This window comes from Dermacentor variabilis, chromosome 7 (genome assembly GCF_050947875.1).
Source record: "Dermacentor variabilis isolate Ectoservices chromosome 7, ASM5094787v1, whole genome shotgun sequence".
Lineage (NCBI taxonomy): Eukaryota > Metazoa > Arthropoda > Arachnida > Ixodida > Ixodidae > Dermacentor > Dermacentor variabilis.
In genome coordinates, this window is record NC_134574.1 from 91214016 (window position 1) to 91236968 (window position 22953).

Here is a 22953-nt window from a genome sequence, read left to right on the forward strand (position 1 = left end):
AACGTGATGCATGAAGAGGTCGCGGAAGCGCTGCCGGCAGTTGACCAGCAAGATGTCATGACTACACCACTCACTTATGCTACCGTTGCTGCAATGGCCCCTAGCACTGTGCCCGTGCGTCGCTTCCAGCAGCCGGTGCACCGCCCTCCCCCTCCCGTGCCCTGGACCACCACTGCCCTCACTAACCCGTGGCGTACGCCGTACAATCGCCCTATATGCTTCGCCTGCAGGTATCCCGGCCATGTCGCGAGGTTCTGCCGCCACCGATCGCAGGCGCTCGATGGCGATCGTCGCGCGCCCTATGTGCCGCCTGATCCAACTGCGCCTTACGGATCCTTCGACCCATCACCAGCTCGCTCTCAGACTGATCGCCGTCCTCGCTTCGAACGCCTCCGGTCACCCTTCCCACGTCGCCGATCGCTTTCCCCTATGCATCCCCTATGCATCTCTAACGAAGAGGGAAACTAGACGACGCAGTTCCTGAGGCAAGAACTGCGCAAGTGTCGACATGCCGAAGTCCTCCTCCTTTACCTGCCAATGTCATTGATGTGTTTATCGAAGATGTCGCTACAGTCGCCCTCGTCGATACCGGTGCCACTATTTAAGGTATGGATGCAAGATTTTGCCGTTCGCTTCGTAAAGTGACGACGTCTCTGTCTGGATTGTCGCTGCGAACGGCGAGTGCTCAACCCATTCGCCCTACCGCTGTTTGTACTGCCCGTGTGACCATACAGGACGTTTTGTACACGATTGAATTCATAGTTCTTTCATCGTGATCCCACGCCGTTATTCTAGGATGGGATTTTCTCTCACGCCACAATGCCATCATCAATTGCGCTCGGGCTGCGATTGAACTTTTCCACCTTGGTGACCTGGCCTCCGTCGATGCTCATCCTGCCGCTAAAATTGTCGTGAAAGAAGACACCTGTATTCCTCCGCGCTCTTCAGCTTTCGTACCAGTCTTCTGTAGTATCATATCCGACGGGACGGTCTTCTTCATGCCCTCTCATCACTTTGTTACCCGAAGAGCGCTTCCTTTGCCCTTTGCAGCTCTTGAACTTGCCGTCGGTGTCAACACGATGCCCATTTACAATCATCTTTCATCGCCGCTATCACTGCTCCGTCGCGAATGCCTTGGTTACGTTGAGTCGGTCGATTCAACACGAATTGTCTCCGTCCTCGACGAAGTGCCTTCTACTGCCGTCCATGAACTGAGTGCCCTCTCCGTACCCGACTCAACATGGACTGGTGTGTTCAACCCATTCATCGCCGAAGATCTGACGCATTGGCAGCGATCTGAACTTCTCGCACTCCTTCAGCACTTCCGCCGTTCTTTCGACGTTGCGCAACCATCTCTTGGCCGTGCATCGAAGGTCGAGCATTACACCGACACTGGCTCTCACTCACCGCTGCGACAAAGACCATATCGCGTGTCCGCTACGGAACGTCGCGTCATTGCACACCAGGTCGATGACATGCTCCGTCGAGGCGTCATTCGACCTTCCCAAAGCCCATGGGCCTCTCCCGTGGTCCTCGTCACAAAAAAAGACGCTTCCATCCGCTTCTGTGTTGATTATCGACGATTGAATAAGATCACGCTGAAGGATGTCTACCCATTACCACGCATCGATGATGCTCTGGACTGTTTACAGGGAGCCGAGTTGTTTTCTTCGCTGGATTTGCGGCAGGCTACTGGCAGGTTCCGATGGCAGAGGCCGATCGCCCGAAAACTGCCTTTGTTACACCAGACGGCTTGTATGAATTCACCGTCATGCCTTGCGGATTTTGCAACGCTCCTGCTACGTTCGAAAGAATGATGGATAATGTTCTACGTGGCCTCAAATGGAAAATCTGTCTTTGTTATCGTGACGACATTGTGGTGTTCGCCCCTGATTTCGCAACGCACCTGCTCCGTCTCCAGCACGTACTCACTTGCTTGACCAACGCCGGGTTGCAACTTAACCTGAAGAAGTGTAGATTTGCTGTTCGTCAGCTCACAATTTTAGGACATGTCGTGTCAAAGGAGGGCATTCGCCCGGATCTCGAGAAGCTACGTGCTGTTACTGCGTTCCCAAAACCTACCACTATGCAAGAGCTACGCAGTTTTATCGGCCTCTGCTCTTACTTCCGGCGATTCGTTCGAAACTTTGCGTCAATTATATCGCCTCTCACGCAGATCCTTGGTGGCGCTCGAGATCTCTCATCATGGTCTCCAGAGTGTGACGACGCCTTCGCAACCTTGCGCCGTCTTCTCACGACGCCACCCATTCTTCGCCATTTTGACCTTCAAGCGCCAACCGAAATCCATACCGATGCAAGCGGTGTAGGCCTTGGCGCTGTGTTGGCACAGCGTCAACCTGGCCACACAGAATACGTCGTCGCATACGCGAGTCGCACGTTAACCAAGGCGGAAACAAATTACAGCGTTACAGAAAAGGAGTGTTTGGCCATTGTGTGGGCGCTTGGCAAGTTTCGCCCATATTTATACAGCCGATCGTTTGACGTAGTGACCGACCACCACGCACTATGTTGGCTGTCGACGCTCAAAGATCCATCCGGCCGCCTTGCCCGCTGGGCATTGCGAATCCAAGAATATGACATTCGCGTGGTTTTCCGTTCCGGGCAAAAGCACTATGACGCTGATGCGCTATCCCGATCACCGCTTCCCCCGAAGGCCAGTCACGACTCTTCCTGCGAGAGCACATTATCCTCTCTGGACGTTGACGCTATCGCTGCTGCACAGCGTAATGATCCCTGGACTGCATCTCTGCTCGACCTTCTCTCGTATTCGTCGAAAGTTCCAGCGTCACGTACGCTTCGGCGCCAAGTGCCTCATTTTGCGATTCGCGACGAGCTACTATATCGACGCAACTATGCCCCAGAGGGACGCACCTGGTTATTTGTCATTCCGAGAACCTTGCGATCAGAGCTCTGCTCCTCGTTCCACGTCGACCCTCAGCGTGGCCACGCGGGAGTCTTCAAAACCTACGAAAGACTTCGACACCGCTATTACTGGCGGGGAATGTACAATTTCGTTCGAACATTCGTCCGCTCTTGTCATGAGTGCCAACGCCGGAAAGCGCCACCGCACAACTCTGCCGGTGAACTCCAGCCTTTACAATGCCCTTCCCGACCCTTTTATCGCGTGGGCATCGATCTCTACGGGCCACTTCCGTTGACTCCTACTGGCAATAGGTGGATAATCGTTGCGGTAGACCACTTAACCCGTTATGGCGAGACCGCTGCTCTACCAAATGCTACAGCGCAGGAGGTCGCCAATTTCATACTTCGCCGTTTTCTCCTTCGTCATGGCGGTCCACGTGAACATTTAAGCTACAGAGGCCGCGCCTTCTTATCCGAAGTCATCGAACAACTGCTTGCTGAATGCGCTATTGTTCATCGTAAATACACTGCTTATCACCCACAGACTAACGGTACCGCGGAACGCTTTAATCGAACTCTTGGTGACATGCTCGCCATGCATGTTTCACCTGATCACTCTAATTGGGACCTCGTTCTTCCGTTTGTCACCTATGCGTACAACACCGCGACTCAGGCCACTACCGGATTCTCACCCTTTTACCTTCTTTACGGCCGTCATCCTTCGCACACAATCGACACCATTCTGCCCTACCGGCCAGACCCATCCGAATGCCTGCCAATCTCGGAAGCCGCCAGACACGCCGAGGAATGTCGCGAGCTGGCCCGTCGATTCACCTCGGACGACCAGAACCGTCAAAAAGCCGTTCACGATACCCAGAACTCGACTCCCACTTTTCTCCCGCGTGCTCTCGTCTGGTTGTTAGTGCCACACCACACGCCTGGGCTAGCTTCAAAACTCCTTCCGAAGTACGTCGGGCCATACCGCGTTCTCGAGAGAACATCACCCGTGAATTACCTAATTGAGCCGCTAACGCCGCCGTCCGACATGCGACGTCGTAGCCGCGAAGTCGTTCATGTTCAGCGTCTCAAGCCGTATCACCGTTCTACCGCCCTTCTAGAAAACTAAGTCTCCAGGATGGCTCCTCTATTTCCACGGGGCTATTGTAAGGAAGATGACGAACGTGCGCGCAGTCAGCAGCATCGGCAGCATCAAGCGCGCAGCAGAAGCTCGAGCTCGGGAACTGCTCGGTGCATCGTAGAACCGGCGGTTGCTGCGAACCCTAATAAATCTCCTTTACAATATATATATATATTTATTGTCACGTGGTAGTGACGGTGAAGAAAGCAGCCCAACTGCGAAAGACGAAACTAGCGTTTTGTTGGGCGAACTTGTGCCCTCAAAAACAGGCTACACTCAAAGAATGGCGACAGCGGCGCAAACAGTCGGCGATCGTCGAAAATCTGATCTGCGGGTCAAGCGCGTCGGCTTTTATACTTCCGTCGTCAAATGTTCCAGAGTAATCGTTGGGACTCGTGTGCCTTCCACAAAGTTCTACATTATTCGCGTCGCGAGCACATGCGATCAGATTATACAAGGTTCGGTCACAGACAGCGGATGGAACCATCGATAACATTCCAGAAACTTCTTTTACATGCCGGCGTCTCCTGCGCTGTGCGATAACGTTTATTAGGCGGTGAAATTGTGTCGCCCGATAAAGACAAACAGGTACACGTGTCAATACACCCCTCTTAAGAAGAATCGACCCGATGCTGCAAACACACGAAAGTAATAAAGAAAAAGCACTCGTAGCAACGAAAACATCAAAATAAGGAAGTTCGTCAGCGTCCGTAAAAGCGTTTAAGACGCACCACGTGGACCACTTCAGATCGTGCGCGGCGCCGCTGTGAATGCGAAATGCCGTCTGGCATACCTCATAGTCCAGTGCGCCAATACGTCGGATGACCTTGTAGGGTCCGAAATAGCGTCGCAGTAGTTTCTGACTCAAGCCTCGTCAGCGTATCGGGGTCCATACCCAGACATGGTCGCCGGGCTGGAACTCGACGAAGCGTCCTCGGAGGTTGCAGTGTCGGCTGTTGGTTCTTGATACGCAGGCGGGCGAGCTGTCGGGCTTCTTCGGCGCGCTGGAGATAGGTAGCGACGTCCAGATTCTCCTCGTCAGTGACGTGCGGCAGCATGGCGTCGAGCGTCGTCGTCTGGTTCCTGCCGTATACTAGCTTGAACGGCGTGATCTGTCTTGTTTCTTGCACCGCCATCTTGTAAGCGAATGTTACGTACGGCAGGACGGCATCCCAGGTCTTGGGTTCGACGTCGACGTACATTGCTAGCATGTCGGCGAGGGTCTTATTCAGTCGCTCCGTAAGACCATTCGTCTATGGGTGGTAGGCCGTTGTCCTCCTGTGCCTTGTCTGACTGTACTGCAGAAGGGCTTGGGTGAGCTCCGCTGTAAAGGCCGTTCCTCTATCGGTGATGACTTCGGCGGCGCCATGTCGCAGCAGGATGTTCTCGACGAAAAATTTCGCCACTTCGGCTGCGCTGCCTTTCGGTAGGGCTTTAGTTTCAGCGAAGCGGGTAAGATAGTCCGTCGCCACGACGATCCATTTATTTCCGGACGTTGATGTCGGAAACGGTCCCAGCAAGTCCATCCCGATCTGCTGAAAAGGTCGGTAAGGAGGCTTGATCGGCTGTAGTAATCCCGCTGGCCTTGTCGGTGGTGTCTTGCGTCGCTGACAGCCTCGACATGTCTTCACGTAACGGGCGACATCGGCGGTTAGGCGCGGCCAGTAATACCTTTCTTGTATCCTCGATAGCGTCCGGGAGAAACCGAGGTGCCCAGCGGTCGGATCGTCATGTAGGGCGTGCTGTGCTTCTGGACGCAGCGCCGACGGGACAACAAGAAGGTAGTTGCTGCGGACTGGTGAGAAGTTCTTCTTCACGAGTAAATTGTTTTGAAGCGTGAACGAAGACAATCCGCGCTTAAATGCCGTAGGGGCAACGTCGGTTTGCCCTTCCAAATAATCAACGAGGCCTTAGCTCCGGGTCTGCTCGTTGCTGTTCAGCGAAGTCTTCTGCGCTTAAAATGCCAAGGAAGGCGTCGTCATCTTCGTCATCTTGCGGCGGCGAGTCAATGGGGGCGCGTGACAGCCAATCGGCATCTGAGTGTTTTCGTCCGGACTTGTAGGTTACAGTGATGTCGTATTCGTGTAGTCTGAGGCTCCACCGCGCCAGCCGTCCTGAAGGGTCCTTTAAGTTAGCTACCCAACACAACGCGTGATTGTCGTTGAGTACATTGAATGGCCTGCTATATAGGTAAGGGCGGAATTTTGCTGTAGCCCAAACGATGGCGAGGCATTCGTTTTCGGTTGTAGAATAATTGCCTTCCGCTTTTGACAACGACCGGCTAGCGTAAGCTATCACGTGTTCATGTCCATTTTTTTTCTCTGGACTAGAACGGCATCGAGGCCTAGGGTACTGGCGTCAGTGTGGATTGCGGTATCAGCGTGCTCATCGAAGTGCGCAAGTACGGGCGGCGACTGCATGCGTCGTTTGAGTTCTTGAAATGCGTCGGCCTGTGGCGTTTCCCACTTGAACTCAACGTCACATTTTGTTAGCTGCGTCAGTGGCTCAGCGATGCGTGAAAAGTCCTTGACAAATCGCCTGTAGTAGGCACACATGCCAAGAAATCTACGTACTGCGGGAACTTTGCGATGGCAGCTGTCTTCTGCGGGTCGGGGCGGACTCCAGACTTGCTGATGACGTGGCCTAGGGACAGAAGCTCATTGTAAGCGAAGCTGCACTTTCCTGGCTTCAGAGTAAGCGCTGATGACTTGATGGCCTCTAGTACTGTCCCAAGCCACCGAAGGTGATCGTCGAAATTTCCGGCGATGACGACGAAGTCATCCAAGTAAACAAGACAAGCCACTTCAATCCTGCTAACACCGTGTCCATGACGCGCTGGAACGTTGCAGGCACCGAGCACAGTCCGAATGGCATTACCTTGAATTCGTAGAGGCCGCTTGGCGTGTTGAAGGCTATCTTTTCGCTATCTCTCTCGTTGACTTCGATTTGCCAGTAGCCAGACTTCAGGTCCATCGACGAGAAGTATTTTGCGTTGCAGAGCCGATCTAACGCGTCGTCTATCGGTGGTTGGGGTATACATCCTTCTTCCTGATTTTGTTCAGTCGACGATAATCAACGTAGAAACGTAAGGTTCCGTCATTTTTCCTCACGAGGACTACAGGAGATGCCCACGGGCTTTTCGACGGCTGGATGATGTCGTCTCGCAGCATTTCGTCGACTTGTTGCCTAATAGCTTCACGTTCACGCGTCGAAACTCAGTAAGGGCTCTGGCGGAGTGGTTGAGCGCACTGTTCGTTTATTATGCGATGCTTTGAAACTGGTGTTTGTCGAATCCTCGATGACGTCGAAAAGCAGCCTTTGTATCGTCGGAGCAGACTTCTCAGCTGCTGTTGCTTAATCACGGGGAGACTTGGATTAATGTGGTAGTCTGGTTCGGGAACCATGGTCGTCGGGGTAGGTGCGGCGGAATCCGAGAGGACAAACGCGTTACTGGTTTCCAGAATTTCCTCGATGTACGCGATCGTCGTGCGCTTGTTGATGTGCTTGAACTCCAGGCTGAAGTTTGTCAGCAACACTTCGGTTTTCCCTCCATGCTGTCGAGCGATCCCTCTTGCGACGCAAATTTCACGGTCGAGCATTAGATGTTGGTCGCCCTCGATGATGTCTTCTACGTGAGCGGGTGTTTCGGTGCCGACCAAAATAACAAAGCTGGAGCGAGGCGGGATGCTTACTTGATCTTCGTGCACACTCAAGGCGTGGTGACTACGAGGGCTCTCCGGCGGCATCGCTTTTTCATCCGACAGCGTTATTGACTTCGAATTCAGGTTGGTGATTGAGCCATGTTGGTTCAGGAAGTCCATACCGAGAATGACGTCTCGTGTACAGTGCTGGAGGATAACGAAGGTGGCAGGGTAAATCCGGTCATGAATGGTTATTCTTGCCGTGCAGATTCCAGTCGGCGTGATGAGGTGTCCTCCAGCGGTCCGAATTTGAGGGCCTTCCCATGCAGTTTTAACTTTCTTCAACTGCGCAGCGATGGGTCCAGGCATGACGGAGTAATCGGCTCCTGTGTCCACTAAAGTGGTGACTGCGTGGCCGTCGAGAAGCACGTCGAGGTCGGTGGTTCTTTGTTTGGCATTGCACTTATGTCTTGGCGTCTGATCACGGCTGCGTCGTGTTGAACTGAAGCTGGAACGTCGCGTCGTCAAGCCGTCTTTCGTCGGTGTATTCTTGGCTTCCTGACTTCGTCGGGATGGCGGCTTGTCGTTATTATGTCATCGAGATGGTCTCTTCGTCGTCTTCGTCGGCGGCGGAGGATCTTCGTCAGTTCGACGAACAGCAACCGTACCTCTATCGGTTGCTGCTTTTAGTTTTCCGGATATGGGCTCGCTGAACGGCCCCGGGCGGGGCCAGTGTATGGACGGTGCTACGGCGACAGGTAGCGGCCTGGTGACGGTGAACGGGACGGTCGTCGAGAGTTCCACTGAGTGGCGGCTAGGTAATCGGCGATGTCACATGGGCGCTCCCCATGCTGTGGACGCGGCGCGATGACGGCGAACCCTCTCAGTCCCAAGTCGCGGTATGGCATCGGCGGTAAACATGGCCGGCTTCTCCACAGTGATAGCAGAGCGGGCGGTGGTCGGGGGCTCGCCAAACATCAGCCTTCCTTGGAATGCTGCGTGGGGCGACGGGTTGGCGTGCTGGCGGCGGGGGTGAGGGTGGACGACGGAACTGTGTGGTCACTGGGCTCTGCCGTGGGCGCGGAGGGGGAACGGGACGGTGAGCTACAGCGGCGTATGTCATCGCTTGCGGCTCAGGCTGCGGCGATTCAAGGACTACTCCGAGTCGCTGTTGGCGCTCCTCACGTACGGCGTCGGCAATCGAAGCCAGTTGAGGCTGTCATGAAGGGAGCAGCTTCCGTAGCTCCTCCCGCACGACCGCTCGGGTAGTCTCGCGCAGGTCGTCGGTGGCCAGTGATTGAATTCCTGCGTAGTTTGTAGAGCTCGTGCTGCGCTTGAATTGCCGGTTCCGCATTTCGGGTGTCTTCTCGATGCTGGTGGCCTTGCGAAGGAACTCTTCTACGGTCGTCGGTGGGCGTCGTATAATTGCGCCGAAGAGTTCTTCCTTCACACCGCGCATAAGTAGGCGGACTTTCTTCTCCTCGGGCATATCTGGGTCGGCCTGACGGAACAGACGGCTCATTTCTTCCGTAAAGATGGCAACGTTCTCGTTGGGTAGCTGCACTCGGGCGTCCAGCATAGCTTCGGCCCTTTCCTTTCGCACGACGTTTGTAAAGGTGCGCAGGAAGCCGCTACGGAACAGGTCCCATGTTGTCAACGTCGACTCCCTGTTCTCAAACCACCTTCTGGCGGCGTCTTCTAAGGCGAAGTACACATGCCGCAGCTTGTTGTCGGAGTCCCAGTTGCTGAAAGTTCCGATTCGTTCGTAGGTCTCCAGCCAGGATTCGGGGTCTTTAGTCACTGCTCCATGGAAAATTGGTGGGTCTAGAGATTGTCGTAGGATAACGGGGGACGCTGGGGCAGCCGTCTGAGTTGTCTTGACCACGGTCTTCTTTGTTGTCTCAGGTAGAAGTCCGTGTTCTGGGGGCAGTTCTTGCAGTCTGCGGCTAGCACGCTGGTCTTGGGTGATGTTGGTTTTGTCCTCGGGCTTCGGGCTCGGATCGCGGCGTTGTGGGTGCGTTTCCTACATGAACGCATTAGCACCTCCACCAGATGTCACGTGGTAGTGACGGTGAAGAAAGAAGCCCAACTGCGAAAGACGAAACTAGCTTTTTATTGGGCGAACTTGTGCCTTGAAAAACAGGCTACACTCAAAGAATGGCGACAGCGGCGAAGACAGTCGGCGGTCTTCCAAAATCTGATCTGCGGGTGAAGCGCGTCGGCTTTTATACATCCGTCGTCGAATGTTCCAGAGTAATCGCTGGGACCCGCGTGCCTTCCACAAAGTTCTACATTATTCGCGTCGCGAACACATGCGATCAGATTATACAAGATTCGGTCACAGAGAGCGGATGGAACCATCGATAACATTCCAGAAACGTTATTTACATGCCGGCGCGTCCTGCGCTGTGCGATAACATTTATTAGGCGATGAAATTGTGTCGCCCCATAAAGACGAACAGGTGCACGTGTCAACACACACACACACACACACACACACACACACACACACACACACACACACACACACACACACACACACACACATATATATATATATATATATATGACAAATGTAACCGTTCGCTAATTTTTTGTAACCTAACCCCCTAAGCCCGTTTTTCTGTCATGTACATAAAGATGCGTAGCAGGTAATTTATTTTCAGTATTACTAGCATGGCTAAGCTATATTTTATGAAATGCTAAGCACCACACTCAAAAGCATTTTTTTGTGGGGCCAAAAATACTTCTTGACAGTATATACAAACGGCTCTATAACAAAAAATCCGCAGTGCAATCGGTTCGCAGGAATTAGTTTGTATAATCGGCAGTTTTGCGAATGACATCCAAAATGTTTTCTTAAATACCCCCTTGACGATAAAAATTAGAATTTTGAAATATGAGTGTATTTGGAACGGGAAGCCATGGGAAACAGGTTTGTTTAAATTCTTTTGACTTATTAGGGTAATAGAATAAATAGTCTATTTATTTACCGCTGCAGCGCTGCTAGAGAAAATGTAAATTTTGAAGCTACTAACAAGGTGATGTCATATCAGCCTTCAGATCGCGAAAATGTCGTTCGACTAGCTCTTGTAGCAGAAAAATGCTTTAAACGCGATAGCGTGAAGGGCCCCGTGTCGCATAATATGGGGCGTTGGCAGAAGATTTTCGAACCCCACATACCGAGGGCTTCCATGTGGCACAAGGAATTTACTGAACTAATTTCTCAAGCTAAAATAGGTATAAAAATCGTGAAGTATGACTTACACACAACCTACAGACATGATACCAGCAGATTGTTATCTGAATATACGATAAAGCATAATTTGTTACGAGAAAACTCAAACAAACCCCTCTTCCAGTGTTTTTGCCATGCATAGACCGGCCACGGCATCCGCCAATTGCGCGCGACGGCGCTCGAATATCTTGGAGCCACGGAGCGGTGCGCCCGGTTCCTTGCAACACCTCCAGATGGCGTTCGCCTCCGCCGCAGAAAGCCCGCCTTCGTGCATAACATTTGCCGCCGGTGCTTCCCGGTAAACAATACGGTTACTTACGTTGCAGTGGCCGGACGCGTGAGAATCAGTCAGGGATCTTTGAATGATATCGCGTTCCACTCCTAAAGACGAAGCTTATGCGTCCTCCAGTTTTTTACGTCTTCGCTGGGAGACTGGAACTGGTAGCTTGAGGGACGCAGTAAAACCACATGTACAGGCGCCCAAATCTTTAACTGGCGTGCGCGAGCGGCGACTTTTCCGTGCGTCAGCGCCGTATGACGGGGCGAGGCTGGAAACGGCTTAGCAGACGATGGGCCCAGCTGAGCGCGCTTTGTCCGCATGCGCTTAGCCTCAGACTTTTTCCAGCCGCGCCCCGTCATACGGCGCTGACGCACGGAAAAGTCGCCGCTCGCGCACGCCAGTTAAAGATTTGGGCGCCTGTACAAGGTGCGTCGGGTCGTGACATCTGCTGATATCTTTCCGCCTGCACCACGCAAGCCGAACTGTCTTCCGTACTTAATACTGTTTAAACGCAGAGTTTACAACGCTTTGCTCTGTATTCCTTAGTTCGACGTGGCGATTATTTCGACGCAGTGTGAGATAGTGCGTACTACTGCTACCAGTGCCATGAGGTTTTATTGGCCACTTTCATTTCCCTTTCCCTTATCATTTTCTAAATCTCAATCGTAAACCATAACTAGTTTTTCTTCATTACTGTTGCCTTCACATGCTTGGGACTAACAAAAATTGGCATGACAAGATTCCCTTATCGTTCGCACGTGCAAGATAGCTGGACAAAGGCAATACAGTGGACGTAACCATTGCTTGGTGTATATAAGAATATTTGGTACCTTGTGTAATTCAATAACTTTAGAGTAATTTCTAACGAACTGCTGAAATAATATTGTTACGGGGTTAAAACCAGTCAGACGTATATTTACAGGATAGTTAGAATAATCGTAGCGACTGACAAGATGGTAGACAGCTCGCGAAGTCGAGAGCGTCGTCTTCTTCCGACCAAGCTGACAACATCTTCGTCAGCGTGTCACATGAACCCCGGCGGCGAAGGCACCGGCTCGGTGCTGGTTAGGAGGCGGGCGAGTGATACAACTTAACACGCGCGACGTGGACCACGTCGGAGCGATGCTGAGCCATGATTAGCTCAAGAGGGGCGATATCGTACGTGACGTCAGTTACTTTACGCAACACACGGTAAGGACCAGAACAGCGTGAAAGTAACTTCTTCGAGAGGCGAACGCGTCGCGACGGCGACCAAAGGAGAACCAGGGTACCCGGTGTGTAATGTACGTCATGATGGCGGGCGTCACATAAGCGCCGCTGATTGTCCTGCGACTCCACAAGTCGACGTCGGGCAATATGGCGTGTTTGTTGAGCTCTGAGTATGGCTTCACGGGCGTACTCGGACGTGGAATTCAGGCTAGCAGGCAGAATGGTGTCGAAAGGTAGCGTAGGGTCGCGGCCAAACAAGAGGAAGAATGGAGAGAAGCCGGCGGTATCATGGCAAGACGAATTATAGGCGAAAGTAACGAACGGCCGCGCAACGTCCTAGTCGCGATGATTAGCGGAGACATACATGGACAGCATGTCAGTAAGGGTGTGGTTAAGGCGCTCTGTTAGACCGTTCCTTTGTGGATGGTAAGCAGTAGTAAGTTTGTGTTTAGTCGCGCACGAGTGCAGAATGTTGTTGACAACTTTAGAAAGAAAGTAGGGGCCGCGGTCGGTAAGGAGCTGTCGAGGGGCGCCGTGGTGAAGGATGACGTTCTCAAGGAGGAAGCCGGCGACATCGGTTGCACAGCTTGTCGGAAGTGCCCGTGTGATTGCATATCAGGTGGCGTAGTCTGTTGCTACAGCAATTCACTTGTTTCCCGAATCAGACGCAGGAAAAGGGCCTACAAGATCAACACCTACGCGGAAGAATGGTTCTGATGGTACGTCAAGTGGCTGAAGGCGACCAGCAGATAGTGTGGTCGGCTTTTTGCGTCGTTGACAAAGATGACACGCAGCGACATAACAGCCGACGTCACGGTATAGACCAGGCCAATAGAGCCGCCGACGAACGCGGTCATAGGTCCGTGACACGCCAAGGTGACCGGCAGTCGGGACGTCATGAAGCTGGGCGAGAACAGTCTGACGCAGATGCGCAGGCACAACGAAGAGTCGGGCAGGGCCGTCCGGGCGCATGTTAGATCGGTACAATATTCCATCTTGTAGTTCAAACATGCGAAGGGAAGGATCGGGCGTCGTTGAAATGAGCCGTTGAATAAGGTCTTGTAAGGAGGCGTCCCGACGTTGTTCGGCTCCAATATCGCGAAAAGCAGTCAGAAAGAGAACGGTGACAGGTATGCCAGCCGCAGAAACGTCAGGAGGGTCGACAGGATGGCCCGACAAGCAGTCCGCATCTTGATGTAACAGGCCGATCTTGTATACAACTGAATAGTTGTATTCTTGAAGGCGCCGAGCCCAGCGGCCAAGGCGCGCTGAAGGATCTTTGAGGAACGAAAGCCAACACAGAGCGTGGTGATCAGTGATGACTGTGAATTGGCGACCGTACAAATAGGGACGGAATTTACCCACTGCGCAAACACTCGCGTTCGGTGATGGAATAATTGCGCTCCGCAGAGGAAAGAAGGCGGCTGGCGTAGGCAATAACACGCTCTCGCCCTTGTTTCTGCGCCAAGATAGCGCCAATACCGTGGCCACTGGCATCGGTACGGACTTCTGTTGGAGCTGACGCATTAAAGTGAGCGAGAATGGACGGGGACGTAAGCAGCCCAATCAGCTTGGTGAAAGCACCAGCTTGCTCAGGGCCCCAAATGAATGCGGCGTCTATCTTGAGGAGCTGATTGAGAGGGCGGGCACAGTTTGCAAAATTTTCGACAAACCGATGGAAGTAGGAGCAAAGGCCCAAGAATCTGCGAACATCCTTGGCACATGTTGGCACGGGAAAGTCTTCCACTGCCCGTATTTTATGGTGATCAGGGCGTACACCAGAAGAATCGACGAGATGCCCGAGCACAGAGATTTCTCTGCGACCGAAGTGGCACTTAGAGGAATTAAATTTTAGCCCCGCCTGACGGAAAACAGATAGGATCGTCGATAGGCGTTCGAAGTGTGTCGCAAAAGTCGGAGAAAAAACGATCACGTCAACCAGGTAACAGAGGCAGATGGACCACTTGAAACCATGTAGGAGGGCGTCCATCATTCGTTCAAATGTGGCCGGGGCATTACATAAACCGAAAGGCATCAGTTTGAACTGATACAGGCCATCGGGAGTAATAAATTCTGTCTTCTCGCGGTCCATGTCGTCGACGGCAATTTGCCAGTAGCCGGAGCGAATGTCGATGGACGAAAAATATTTTGCTCCATGCAGGCAATGTAGGCCATCGTCAATGCGTGGTAGCGGATAGACGTCCCTCTTGGTTACTTTGTTGAGGTGTCGATAATACACGCAAAATCGCCAACTGTTGTCCTTCTTTTTAGATAGTACAACAGGGGATGTCCATGGGCTGCAAGAAGGTTCGATGATGTCTCGAGAAAGCATCTGGTGAACTTCATGTTGAATGATTACTCGCTCAGTAGGTGAGACGCGGTAGGGTTGCCGATGGATCAGGCTCGCATCACCGGTGTTTATTCGGTGTTTTACAACAGATGTTTGTCCTAGAGGGCGATCCCCAAGGTCGAATATGTCCTAGTATGAGGCAAGGAGGCAACGTAGTTCATTAGCACGCTGGGGCGGGTGGTCAGGAGCAATCATTTTGGTTAGGGTATTCAAGTCTGAAGGGACAGGGGGCGAAGCAAGAGTTGAACACGAGAAGCTTTTACAAGCTAAAGCCGAAATGTTGTAGTCTCTAGTCGGCGTTATTTGCGCCAGGTATATTCTGCGTGGGAGTACTTGTGTACAAAGTCCAAAGTTCACAAGTGGAAGGCAGGACGCGTTGTCCGAAATGGTAATGACGGTGTGAGGAAAAGCGACGTTATGCGAGAGAAGGACAACCGGATTAGGGGATACGATGTAGTCACCACCTGGTAAAGGTGGAACGGGGGAGACACGGTGTGGGAGGCGAATATGGTCTGTGGAACATAGCCGTATCGGAGCACTATCGGGAGGTTCAATAGCAACAGGTAGAGCGAGTTGTACAACACCAGCAGAACATTCTATCAAAGCAGAATGTGTAGACAGAAAGTCAAGGCCCAGAACGAGGTCGTGAGGGCAGTGCTGTAGAACATAAAAAAACAGAAGTATGATATCCGCCGACACTCACGCGAGCCGGACACATGCCAATAATGGCTGGTGTTCCACCGTCGGCGACTTGGACCACAGGCGACGCTGCAGGAGCAAGGACTTTCTTGAGGCGATTCCGAAGCTGATCATTCATCACAAATATCTGCGCGCCAGTGTCAATCAGAGCCATAACAGGTACACCACCTACATTCACTTTAATGAGGTTCCGATGTGTGGGCAAGGTCAGAAGAGGACTTTTCGTCGGGTCGGTTCGGCAGCATCACCTCCAGGTGCTGCGCCCGTTAGTTTTCCGGAAGGGTGCGCCGGAAGGAGCTAGAGGACGGTGATCGGCGAGATGGGGGCGATCGGGAGAAGCGGCGACGTAGTGAAGGTGAGCGGCTAGAGTAGGTAGGCAGAGAAGTGTCGCCAGAATGTACTGGCTGCGTTTGCGGGGGGAACCGAGGAGCAGCATGAGGGCCGTGGGATGGGAAGTAGGCCCAGGGGGTGGAAATCCACGAAGACCGGCAGTGACGTAAAATATGGCCGATACGGCCACAAGTGAAGCATATAGGCTTGTCGTCTGGAGTGCGCCATTCAGCCGGATTGCGATACCACGTTGGGGAATTCAGACTGCGGGTGCGTATGGCAGTGCTGGACGGAGTGTAGTCAGGTCGATTAACTGAGCAGACGTTGGTCAAGCCAATGTTGACCAATTCCTGGCGCACGACGGACAGTGAGATTGTCGCCTGGCAATTGTCGGTGCCAAGAGTTGGGGTTGTGACAGGAGATGCGGCTTCTGTTTCACGTCGGATGATATGTAGGATCTCATCAGAGCGATAGGACGTGCGCGGACTGCGGAGGTCTTCGCAGGTGGACGTAGCAGCCGTCTTGGAAAGGCGGGGAAATGGCTGGGCAATGCAGTGGCTCTTGAGTTCTTCAAACCGCCGGCATTCGGTAATAATGGCTTACACAGTGGAAGAATTCTTGAACATAAGGAGGAGGAAGCCATCATCTGCTATGCCCTTAATGACATGTGCGACTTTATCAGGCTTGGACATCTTCGGATCCACTTTGCGGCACAGAGCGAGCACGTCCTGGATGTACGTGAGGTAGGATACAGTGCACGTCTAGACACGCGAAGCGAGGTCTTTTTGGGCGGCGCGCTGACGTCGAACAGGCTTGCCAAACAAATCTTTCAGCTTCTGTTTACAAATGTCCCAGCTGGTAAGTGCCTCCTCGTGGGTCTGAAACCAGACGCGTGCCGTGCCCGCGAGGCAAAATATCAAATTAGCGAGCATGATGGTCTGATCCCAGTGGTTGCTGGAGCTCACCCGCTCATATAGTTGAAGCCAGTCTTCAACATCAGTGTCGTCAATGCGAGAAAAGGTTCCTGGGTCGCGGGGTTGTGCTAGAATGACGGTAGGCGTGGGTGCCGACGGGTCCGAAGCATCTTCGCCTTGTGCTGGCATTGCAGATGCAGCCAAGGAGTGCCCGCTGCGTAAATCCGCATCGATAATGATCCTGCAACCTCCACCAAAAATGTTACGGGGTTAAAAACAGTCAGACGTATAGTTACAGGATATTTACAATAATCGCAGCGGCTGACAAGATGGTAGACAGCGCGCGAAGTCCAGAGCGTCGTGTTCTTCCGACCAAGCTGAGAACATCTTCGTCAGCGTGTCACATTATATTTATAGGAAAAGCGTCAGTGAGACAGTTATAGAAAACCCAGTGGTGGTACTTGGTGGTACTTGGTGGTACTTGGTACAGTGGTACTTGGTGCAGCAATCTAATGGCCAGTATGTTTAGCACAAAGGTTCTTTCTTGATCGAAATAGAGCCTACAAAAACGAAGAATAGAGCGACTAGTAGCTCGGTTGCCAGCATAACTTTGGTTCTGTTCAGTTTCATGGCACTAGTATATTTTTTCCCATGACCCTACTGTCGCGACACACTCATATGTACGACAATGCCTTGATTTAAGTCATCACACGATCAGGATGCATTTTCACATAAATACCCAAAGTGACAGGTGTTCAGCAGGTTCATTAAGAAATGAACATTTTTAGAGACTGTCACTATTTTTCTGTTTTAGTTGTGTTCAAAATGTTGATATTAGAAGTATTTATTAACCAAGATCAGTACGCCATGTCACATAAGCGTTAAGTCTGACCTTCGCTGCCTGAATACAAGCTTTGTGTACTTGTGGAATGCAAACATGAAAACAGGGAGACCTATGAATGCCGGCTCAGATAAGGATAGCGGGCACGGGATCATAAATCGAACGTAACATGCGTCAGCAATTGTATCAAAGTGCGTAGTGCGAAAGCAACATCATTCGCGTCTAAGCTATTTGGTTCCTACAAGCTCAGAAAGCAGTGTTTTGGTTGCTTTTGATATGTTTTTTGCCGTCTCATTTCACAGGCAGGATAGGCCGCTTATTTCATAAACGATGATAGGTTCTGCGAATATTATTGTAGCGTACATAGCTTCGAACAATAGTTCAATTGTTCGTTTTCAGTAGGAGGTAGTAGTATCGTTACTTTGCAGGGAAAAAGCAGATTGCCTAGGAAGCGGGTTCTTCCGTGAAGTGTAGATGTGCGCTTTAAACAAATGAATATGCATGTGCTTATCTTATTCTCTCAGTGACTGTTTTTTCGGGGTGATATCTCGTTGTTACTGCATATTAAGTGCAATATTATACCTAACCTTTCGCTACAGAAACCGACGGTGGGTATAAATTACTTCCTGTCGCATGGTCGAAGAAATGACAGCGTCAAGGCAGAAGATATGACGTTGAAGCAAGATCTCGACAGACAGTATTGCTTTAAAAATTAGGCCTACCATAAAAAAACGAAAACAGCACGAACACCCCCGCCCCCGCCCCACCATGTTTCACACTGACCAGCAAAAAACATTTGATTAGTACTTGAAAATAAAGAGAGGCGTATTGACTTGCAACTACCTAGGAAACTGCGGCAACGGGTTCTACCAACCTCGGATGCACCAAAACACTGCTTTCTGAGCTTGTAGGAACCTAATAGCTTAGAGGCGAATGATGTTGCTTACATTTCGAAAAGATGTGACTTCGCTGTTCATGTTCTTTTTGTTTGCCACTTAACGGAGTTTTATTGAAACGTTCTAGAAAAAAAACATTTTTAGGCATCATTACGTATTATTATATCTCTCAAGCGGCCTTGATAGTTTTTTGAGATTCGTCAGATTACACGCGTCAGCGTAAAATTATTGAACTCGGCTATCTACAAAATACCAGACGGAAGCGCTCTTGTTGAACTGTAGTTGCGGCAGTTTCAAGGTCTGCTTGGTTTTAAATTATATTTAACATCAAAATACATGACCGAATTTGCTAGATATGATCGTAATAGAAAATTCTAGGAAAACGTATCATGCCGCATTTAGCTCGCATTCTGAAGACATTAGACATAGCACAACATAAGGTCATATAACGTGAAACTATTCGGATATGTTTTTATTCCATGCTCCTGGCATCAAATTTACGTACCCGCCGACGTTAGCCTCGGGCTATGACGCGCAGCCTTGTCTGAGCAGCCCAATGAAACGCTCTCCTCGTTGATAGGAGATCCCTCTTGTTTGCTTTAGAAACGAATAACATTGCATACGTTGAACGGTTGTTCTGATATAATTGGCGGCGAACAGGCGAAGAGCACGCTCAAGTGTAGAGAGTTTCGACGGTGCTGAACCAGAGCTCTGAAAATAACCGGACAAAGAGGGCACCGACGGCTGAGGATCCTCAAACGGATCCTCAGCAAAGAAGAGTTGGCAGAGCGAGGTCGAACACATGCCGAAGTGCTCGATAACGTTATACTGTCACGCAAGAAGTTCGATTATACGCAAATAAATCCACGCTCTGCGGCAGGTGCGAGTGCCCACAGCCTGAGTGATCGGCAGAGGACATGCTTTCGTAACGGGGCAGTCTCTGGTTATTCGGAAAAAAATTCAGTTTTGTTCGGCATATTTATGCATCTTGAACGCGTACGCGTCACTTTGACGTGGTGAGTTTTCGCGGCTTTGTGACATTGCGTGACAGACACGTCAAGTGGGTGCAGCCAGTAAAGATTTCACCAATAGGAGACGGCTAATGGCGAGAAGGCGTCAAATCAGAAATAATTATTTTTCTTTCGTTCGGTCGAATCATGCATAATCAGTGTGCAGACGTCATATCAAATGGGGATGTATCGCGGTTTTCGTGATGTCGCGTGACACACATGCGTAGTGGGGATGGGCCAGAAATGTTTTGGACAAATCGCGGCAGACTGATTGCCGAATTGTAATAGACAAGTTTGAAATAGCTGTATGTTATAGCGCCCACGCATAAAGACGTCTTTTACCTGCTTGAGTAATTGTCTCTACGTTCATAATAGGTCAAGCGAGTGTTTCTTCTGAAGATACGGTCCCAACGACCACAACGATTGAGCTCCCTGATACTGAAGTCAGTCATACTGAAGAAGAACAGTTCCCTAAGCGAGACGATCACGTTGCCCTAAGTGTCGGTAAGTTGTTTTTATTATTTCAGCGTTCTACGTATTCCTCTATGATGTACTCCTGTATTAAGGAGATTATTTCTACACCAATGTAAGGCTACCATACATGGACGCCAAGAAAACCATTTAGTGTGCAATTGCAACCTTTACTTGCGCACAGCATCTTACAGAGGCGGAAATTTAGAAATGTACAGCTGGCAGGGGCGTGACATCCATTAACCAAGCTGTATTCAAAGAGCACACAAATCTTGATGCTTTATTCTTGGGTTAGATACTCTGGGTTGGAAAGATGTCATTTCGGTTATTTAACATATCATTGCTTCGAAAACTAAATTTACCGTGCATTGATTCCTATCTACAATATTAAAAGAAAAAGGTAGATTCATTTTTGTAGACCAATATATTTTGTTTCCTTGAAAATCCCACTAAATATAAATGTTGGTGCTTGGAAGAAGTTTCTTTCACAGAAGTGAGAAATATTTGCATTGAAAAACAAAACACTCTCCTTTTCCAAGGGCCTCACGGATGTCCCCAAGACCACAGCAAATGCAGAGAGAGATGCAACATTCATGGTTTTCAAGATGGACGGTGTGACTACTATGTCCATGACAACTGTTACTGTACTGGACATACTTGTGCGTAACATCTTTCGTACTTACATCATACATACACGAGCCTTTATTTCATAAGATAATGTCTCAAAGTTATATCACGTCTCTTGAACAATTCTGAACTATTGCGTGGCGATTGGGAGAATGAACAAAAATAGAACATTTGACCTGGCAATATTATTGCCCATAATCCTCACATAACTAACAATAAAGAGAAGATGGTACCACCTTTGGTACATATATTAACCTAATCATCAGCCCTCTTTATTGACCACTGCTGGATAAAGAAAAGTGATTGTTATTTAGACTTTTCGCATTTTTTCTTGCCATCCTATTCTGTCATATGCCTAGAATACTATTTTTTTACTTTATGCGCTTCTAGCGCATGTATTCTTTGGAAGTGATTCATGACAGTATTGCGAATAGCAACGTGTCTTAAGATGGGTGTGGAATTGATAATGATGCGTTTTATATTTTACGACAATAATACGAAGAACGGCACACACACATTCCATATATAGTCACCCAAGCTGGTGTCAAGGAGGTTAATTGAAGGGACTACTATCTATCTATCTATCTATCTATCTATCTATCTATCTATCTATCTATCTATCTATCTATCTATCTATCTATCTATCTATCTATCTATCTATCTATCTATCTATCTATCTATCTATCTGTCTGTCTGTCTGTCTGTCTGTCTGTCTGTCTGTCTGTCTGTCTGTCTGTCTGTCTGTCTGTCTATCTATCTATCTATCTATCTATCTATCTATCTATCTATCTATCTATCTATCTATCTATCTATCTATCTATCTATCTATCTATCTATCTATCTGTCTGTCTGTCTGTCTGTCTGTCTGTCTGTCTGTCTGTCTGTCTGTCTGTCTGTCTATCTATCTATCTATCTATCTATCTATCTATCTATCTATCTATCTATCTATCTATCTATCTATCTATCTATCTATCTATCTATCTATCTATCTATCTATCTATCTATCTATCTATCTATCTATCTATCTATCTGTCTGTCTGTCTGTCTGTCTGTCTGTCTGTCTGTCTGTCTGTCTGTCTGTCTGTCTGTCTGTCTATCTATCTATCTATCTATCTATCTATCTATCTATCTATCTATCTATCTATCTATCTATCTATCTGTCTGTCTGTCTGTCTGTCTGTCTGTCTGTCTGTCTGTCTGTCTGTCTGTCTGTCTGTCTGTCTGTCTGTCTGTCCACGGCCGCTCAATGGAAACAAGGTGCGGCTTGCCGCATGACGCGCCGTCAGTGGGTGAGGGAGTGACAAGCGGAGCTTTCAGTTGCGGCCGCTCCTTTGGGGGGAGGGGGGGCGCTGCACATCGGCGAACGTAAGGCGCACGTTTCCAAGGGAGAAGCGGCCGTCCATGCGGTCCATGCGGTCCATGCCCCGGGAAGCAAGCGTTGCGAAGTAGTGTGGTTACTGTTTCACGTACGTTTTAGAGCGCAGCTCTTTGGCGTCCGTTCCTAGGTTTCGCGTCGTCGTCGTCGTCGGCGTCGTCGTCGGCCTCGTAACCAGCTCCGCCCCCCTTTCATCCCCCCAGCGCTAGCAGCGACCGACTGATACCGCTGGATGCCGCTGACGCCGCTAGAGAGTCAAGATAACGTGACTGCATAGAACACCGTCGCCGCCATGCAGAAAGAGTATCAGTCAAAGGCATCAGTCAGTCGCTGCTATCTCTTCCCTCCTCCCTTTATCGTGTTGTCCGCTTGCTGCGCGCGCTTCTGCCCCCATCGTTTGCCGCTGGGTGTACACGCCGCCCCCCTCCGCTTCCGCTTACTGCTGGTTGCTCTCGACGGCGGCGATGAGCCTCCGCTTCGGCGGCGCGAACTGCAGGGTCTTCTCGGCGGCGGCGATGAGCTTCTGCTTCAGCCTCGCTTACTGCTGGTTGCTCTCGACGGCGGCAATGAGCCTCCGCTTCGGCGGCGCGAACGGCAGGGTCTTCTCGGCGGCGGCGCTTAGCCTCTGCTTCCCCCACGGCTGTGACAACCTCGCGAGGCACTTGTATAGATCTCGTCTTTGACAATCAAGCATTGGTGTACCAAGTCGAACATATATCAGTCTATTTCTCCGACCACAAAGCTTCCTTCATGACTGTCAAGAACTGTTAGTGGAGTCTTTGTTAAAGGAATACGTGTGAAAAATAAAAAAAAAATTCTGTGATAGCGCATACATGTGTTGCTCGATTTCTTTGGCTCAATCTATCCAAAAGGTGAAACAGCTTATTTGCTGCGCTCAAATTTCGCATTAGGAAGTAACGTAATCGTCGGTAATCTTTTTTATTTTATCGTCCAGCTGTTTCGTTACGCGTTTCTAACGTGGAGTTATTAGATGCGTCACGGCGTACGCAATGCCAAAGAAATGTTGTGTGCCGCGATGCAAATCCAATGC

At 50.3% G+C, this 22953-nt stretch overlaps 1 long non-coding RNA gene across 1 annotated transcript in view; it reads left to right on the forward strand.

The window, feature by feature from the left end:
- The window catches only part of LOC142586932 (uncharacterized), an 81426-nt gene that overhangs the window by 30672 nt on the left and 27801 nt on the right, over nucleotides 1-22953 (forward strand). The window contains exons 4-5 of the long non-coding RNA XR_012829302.1: nucleotides 19805-19933; nucleotides 20440-20559. This is a non-coding gene — a long non-coding RNA (uncharacterized LOC142586932). The remainder of the gene's footprint in view (nucleotides 1-19804; nucleotides 19934-20439; nucleotides 20560-22953) is intronic.